This window comes from Muntiacus reevesi, chromosome 2, assembly GCF_963930625.1.
Source record: "Muntiacus reevesi chromosome 2, mMunRee1.1, whole genome shotgun sequence".
Taxonomy (NCBI): Eukaryota; Metazoa; Chordata; class Mammalia; order Artiodactyla; family Cervidae; genus Muntiacus; species Muntiacus reevesi.
Genome location: NC_089250.1, coordinates 45,892,736 through 45,899,644, shown reverse-complemented (window position 1 = coordinate 45,899,644; position 6,909 = coordinate 45,892,736).

The following is a 6,909-nucleotide window of genomic DNA, read 5'->3' as shown; positions in this document are numbered from 1 at the left end:
GAACAATGCATTCTCTTTTCTAGCCCTGTATGATGGTCATTGTCAGGGGAATGATCCATCCTGCAGATATGTCTCTACTAGCAGTTCACAGACCACATCCACCTCAACCATAGATGTCCTTGATTTCAAGGGTTTTTCAAGGGTTGGAAAAGATCTTTTCAGCCATTCACTTTAGCTGCCATATGGAAATATTTAAATTTTTTCAACTACATAAACCAATGCCCTTCTTCTATCTTTTCTGATCTCCTGACCTCAAGTGGTCAGGAGAATTGAAGAACCAAAGAATTGATGCTTTTGAACTGTGGTGTTGGAGAAGACTCTTGAGAGTCCTCTGAACTGCAAGGATATTCAACCAGTCATTCCTAAAGGAAATCAGTCCTGAATATTCATTGGAAGGACTGATGCTGAAGCTGAAACTCCAATACCTTGGTCACCTGATGTGAAGAACCAACTCCTTGGAAAAGACCCTGGTGCTGGGAAAGATTGAAGGCAGGAGTAAAAGGGGATGACAGAGGATGAGATGGTTGGATGGCATCACCAACTTGATGGACATGAGTTTGAATAAGCTCCAGGAGTTGGTGATGGACAGGGAAGCCTGGCGAGATGTAGTCCATGGGGTCTCAAAGAGTTGGACACGAATGAGTGACTAACTGAACTGAACTGACCTCAAGTGGAAGTGACATGTAGGTATGAAATGACACACAGGGAAAGAGAATCAGATACAAACTTGGGAGGAAAAACCAAATGAAATGAGTGCAAATAGAGGAAAAGCCAAAACATTACATGCTTTATTCAGATGGGTTCTTAAATGATATAGCAAGGCTCCTGAACAAGGAAAGCAGGTCAAAGTAAACAAAACATGGAGGTACAGAAGGGTGGGTCCTTAATCATCTGTGTAACTTCTCTACTAGGTGGAAAAGAAACAACTGGGCTACCTCTGCTGGGCAGATTGAGAAGTCAAAAAAAATGCCATCTTTGGGGAAAAGGGTAAAGTTTCCACCAGATGGATGAAAGTTGTTGAAATAGTTCACAGGAGGAGTAACTTGTAATCTAATAGAAAAAGCAGTCATCACAAAAACTGGTGCATGAAACAACTTCCAGGTCCCCCAATCATTTATCAAAGATCATAGTCTTTCTTGAGGAAATTTTAGTATTTAATGTTGAGTAAAGGGGGTTGAGCTTTTGCCACATTATTTACCTGGTAACAGGTTTATTTTACCTGGTAACAATTCTGTCACGTCTTGACACCAGCATGTCCTCTAATATAAAATATTGCAGGAGGGGCAAGCAGGTTTTAAATTCAACCACTTTGTGGTTAAATATTGTGGTGCTCACCTTTTTAGAGGTAGAGAATTTTGTATAATATTCTTCAGCTTTCATTGAATAGGCTTTGATTCTATGGCTAGAAAAGGCTTTGGACTCAAGGCTTTTAGGAAAAAAACAAGTGGGCTGAAATATTCTTATAACAGATTAAATTTCAAACAAATGCTCAAATCTCCCTCTACCCGTTCATCACTTCTATTGTTACGTAGGTAATTCTATGTTTAAAATTTTTTCATTTAAATATAATTAAAATACCATGAAATTCACCATTTCACACTGTACAATTCAGTGATATTTAGTCTGCTCACAAAGTTGTTCATTGTCACTATCTTATTCCAGAATATTGTGTCACACCAGAAGAAAACCTCACATTCATTCAAAGTCACTTCTCATTACCCCTTCTTTCCAATTGCTGGCAATGAATAATCTGCTTTCTGTCTCCATTGGTTTAACTACTCTGGATATTTCATATAAATGGAATCATGCAATATTTACCCTTTCATGTCTGACTTTTTTCACTTCAGCATCACATTTTCAAAGTCCATTTATGTTATAGCATAGATCAGAACTTCATTCAGTTTTTTGTGGTTTATACTTGTCACTCTGGAGGGTATAAATGCTCGTCAATTTGATGTTGTAGTTTGATTATTGCAAGCTAGGAGACACTGAATAAGATAATGTCTCTGTTGTTCAAGTACTCTTCAGGTGACTTTGTCAAAAGCAAGGTTGTAGCTTTCACAGGGCATTTTCCATAACTTGGCTGGACAGAGCCAAACAACCCAACCTGGCTTATTTATTAAGTTCATCTTCTGGCAGGTTCTGAGGAATGTGGCTACCCTAGCTGTGGGAGTCAGATGTGCAGCAGAGCCAAAGTGGGCCTCCTCCATTGGTGGCAGTGAAAAATCATTCTCCTAAAATTCTCAAAGTTGAGAGTGGTCTCTGATAGATTAACCGGGGGAATCTGGGCTTGACTGAGTATATCCTCATTCATCAAAGGCCCACAGATGTTTCTTGAGGAAACATTAGCCCTGCCTGATGGCTTTAATTGGAGGTGGGAAACCTTTCCTTTGGGCTTTCCAGATGGCTCAGCAATAGAGAATTTGCCTGCCAAAGCTGGAGACAGTTTTGATCCGTGGATCGGGACGATCCCCTGGAGAAGGAAATGGCAGCCACTCCAGTATTCTTGCCTGGGAAATCCCATGGACAGAGTACCTTGGCGGGCTATAGTCCATGGGGCCGCAAAGAGTCAGACACAGCTTAGCAACTAAATGATAACAACAACAACCCTCTTGGGCTAGTCTGGTCCACAACAATAGCCTCAGTGTTTGCCTGATACCATGGAAATAGCAAATGCATGATGTTTTGTCACCTCCTGAAAGGCAGTATAGAGAAAAGATTCTTCAGATTGGTTGGAGAGAAAAGACATGGTTGGAGAGAAAAGGCCTCCTCAGAGGGCTGGAATAAAAGGAGATTCCAAGATATGCAGGGGAATGGGGAAAACATGACTGGACAAAGAAGAGACAGTCTCCTTTCTTACTGAGTTCCTGGTCTAGACAATGGGAAGACCACCTGGGAGGGCCTGGAATCTGAGGGGTTCTCCCTGCACATTGAAGCTGGGGCCTTGGAAAGATGAGCTGGGGCTAAAATGAAACCTGAGTGGGAGCATTCCATATGTGGGCAGATACCACGAGCAGGGTAACAAGCGAGCCTAGCATTCAGAATTTGGCAGCATGAGAGGATAGAATCTTGCCAACTTTCTATAGTACCCCTTAAATTATAGCTAACACTCAGTTTTATGTCAATTAACTCATAATCAGCATAACTCTAAGCCAGGTGTGTTTGCAGTGTATTTGTGTGTGGGAGGAACATTATCTGGCTTAGAGTTTTAGCTCTTCATAAATATGAGCCAAACTAAACAAATTTGTTTGGTTATGAAGCTCTTCACTTTGTGTGAGCCGTGGGGGCATGAGGGCTGGGTTTCAGGGTCTGTATCCAGAATGGAAGTATTTCTGTTTGCTCTGTAGTGGGCACTATGAGATAGGTAACCTTGGCAATCCTAAGTGGATTGGTGGGCAGTGGCTTAGTTTATTGAAGGAATAGTGTGATCCTGATAAGGGAATAGGATGTGACTGTGAGGCCGTCACAAAGGTTGTCTTAGTCCTGGGACTGCCTTTGAGCTCTCTTGAGAGTGACACTAACATACTGCTAGGACATTTCTTGATAGGTGTTGAAGTTGTAGTCCTTAATACCTCAAAATGACTGTATTTGGAGTTAGGGCCTTTAAAGAGTTAAAGTTAGGTTAAAATTAAGCCATTAGGATGAGCCCTAATTCAATTTGAGGAGTGGTGTCCTTACCTCAAATCCAATTTGAGGAGTGGGTTACCATTTCCTTCTCTAGGGGATCTTCCTGACCCAGGGATCAAACCCCAGTCTCCTGCATTGCATGCCTATTCTTTACCATCTGAGCCACAAGGGAAGCCCAGTCCTTATAAAAGGGCTTCCCCAGTGGCTCAGTGGTAAAGAATCCATCTGCAATGCAGGAGATACAGGACACGTGGGCTCGATCCCTGGGTCAGGAAGATTCCCTAGAGGAGGAAATAGCAACCCACAGTATTCTTGCCTGGAAATCCCCATGGACAGAGGAGCCTGGAGGGTCACAGTCCATAGGATCTCAAAGAGTCATACATGATTGAGAATCAACTGGTCCTTATAAAAAGAGATTAGGACACAGAGACACACAGAGGGAAGACTGTGGGAAGATACAGGGAGGCCATCTACAAGCCAGAGGAGAAACCAACCCCGATGATACCTTAATCTCAGACTTCCAGTCTCCAGAAGAGTGAGAAAGTAAATATCTATCGTTTAAGCCACTCAATCTGTGGTACTTTTTTTTTTAATGGCAACTCCAGAAAACTAATCAAGATGGTATATTCAACAAGAAAGGCATGAAAAAAGGTCCTGTAAGGTTTTATTAAATGATTAGGTTGAGTAAGGGTGCTAAAGAATAGAGTTTCTGAAAACTTTTATCTTTACTCAATATAAAGATTAAGATAATGATCTTGCTTTTGTTTGTTTATTGTTTGTTTTTAGAGAAGGAAGGAGGAAAGCAACAGATTTGCCAGGACAGTTAGGGAGAAAAAAGCCCCCAGTCCCAATCACCCTGGTGGCCTCTAGCCTGGGGCTCTGGCACGAGGTGACATGTATGTGTTCTAGGGCTTAGGGAACTATGGTTTGGTTAGAGAGGTCTACTAATCTATGCGCCCTGGCTACAGGTCACTTCTGAAATAATATGAGGGAAGTGTGTATGGGACAGTGAGTGATGGAGGAATCAAATAGGGTAGGAGGCATTTTAGGCTGAATTTGCTTTTAGGATTTCTGATCCTTCCTTCAGGTTCCCCTTGGATTCAACTGAGTCCCCTCAAGCTGGAACCCTGCAGAAGACCAAGGGGTGCCCTTCACAGAGGCCATGAGTTGTGCACAGTGCCTGAGGCTTGGAACCTTTGAGGCAAACCCTTAAATATAAACACAAACCAAGGCAAAGAGTTTCCACAATGTGCTTCAGTGAACATACTATTTGTGTGGGCTTCCCTGGTGGTTCAGACAGTAAAGAATCTGCCTGAAACACAGGAGAGCAGGGTTTGATCCCCAGGTTCAGAAGATCCCCTGGAGGAGGGTATGGCAACCCACTCCAGTATTCTTGCCTGGAGAATTCCATGGACAGAGGAGCCTGGCAGCTACAGTCCATGAGTTTGCAAAGAGTCAGACATGACTGAGCAACTAACATTTTCACTCACTATTTGTATGACGTTGAAAAACTGACAGAGTGTTTCTGGATTTCAGACTTCCCATGGGCAGCAAGAGAGTTCCAGAAAAACATCTATTTCTCTTTATTGACTATGCCAAAGCCTTCGACTGTGTGGATCACAATGAACTGTGGAAAATTCTGAAAGAGACGGGAATACCAGACCACCTGACCTGCTTCTTGAGAAACCTATATGCAGGTCAGAAAGCAGCAGGTTAGAACTGGACATGGAACAACAGTCTGGTTCCAAGTAGGGAAAGGAGTACATCAAGGCTGTATATTGTCACCCTGCTTATTTAACTTATATGCAGAGTACAATCAAGATTGCCGGGAGAAATATCAATAACCTCAGATATGCAGATGACACCACCCTATGGCAGAAAGTGAAGAGGAACTAAGAAGCCTCTTGATGAAAGTGAAAGAGGAGAGTGAAAAAGCTGACTTAAAGCTCAACATTTAGAAAACTAAGATCATGGCATTTGGTCCCATCACTTCATGGGAAATAGATGGGGAGACAGTGGAAACAGTGCCAGACTTTATTTTGGGGGGCTCCAAAATCACTGTAGATGGTGAGTGAAATTAAGAGCCATGAAATTAAAAGACGCTTACTCCTTGGAAGGAAAGTTATGACCAATCTAGATAGCATATTAAAAAGCAGAGACATTACTTTGCCAACAAAGGTCCGTCTGGTCAAGGCTATGGTTTTTCCAGTGGTCATGTATGGATGTGAGTTGAACTGTGAAGAAACCTGAGTGCCGAAAAATTGATGCTTTTGAACTGTGGTGTTGGAGAAGACTCTTGAGAGTCTTCTCTTGAGAGTCCCTTGGACTGCAAGGAGATCCAACCAGTCCATCCTGAAGATCAGTCCTGGGTGTTCATTGGAAGAACTGATGCTGAAGCTGAAACTCCTATACCTTGGCCACCTGATGTGGAGAGTTGACTCATTGGAAAAGACCCTGATGCTGGGAGGGGTTGGGGGCAGGAGGAGAAGGGGACAACAGAGGATGAGACGGCTGGATGGCATCACTGACTCGATGGGCATGAGTTTGAGTAAACTCTGGGAGTTTGTGATGGACAGGGAGGCCTGGCGTGCTGAGATTCATGGGGTCGCAAAGAGTTGGACATGACTGAGCAACTGAACTGAACTGATGGAATCTAAAAAGATAATACTCATGACCCTACTTGCAGGGCAGCAAAGGAGACCAGACATTTTGGACACAACAAGGGAAGGAGAGTGTGAGATGATATGATAATAACATTGAAACATATACCATATGTAAGACAGCCAGTGGGAGTTCAATGTATGATGCAGGGAAACGAAAGCTAGTGCTCTGTGACAACCTAGAGGGGTGGGGTGGGGAGGGAGGGAGGTGGTACAGGGGGTTCAAGAGGGGAGGGGCTATATGTATGCATGCGAAGTCGCTTCAGTCATGTCCGACTCTTTTCAACCCTGAGTTTTGAACCCAGAGTTCAACCATGAACTCTGTTCATGGAGATTCTCTAGGCAATAATACTGGAGCGGGTTGCCATGCCCTCCTCCAGGGGATCTTCCTGACTCAGGGATTGAACCCACATCTCTTATGTCTCCTGCATTGGCAGGTGAGTTCTTCACCACTACCGCCACTTGGGAAGCCCTATGCCGATTCATGTTGATGTATGACAGAAACCATCACAATATTGTAAATTATCCTCTAATTAAAATATATATATAAAAAATATAAAAAAATTTCTGTAGCACAACTCACAGGAATTGGAAGTAACAGGAAGAAAACATGGTAGCCTGA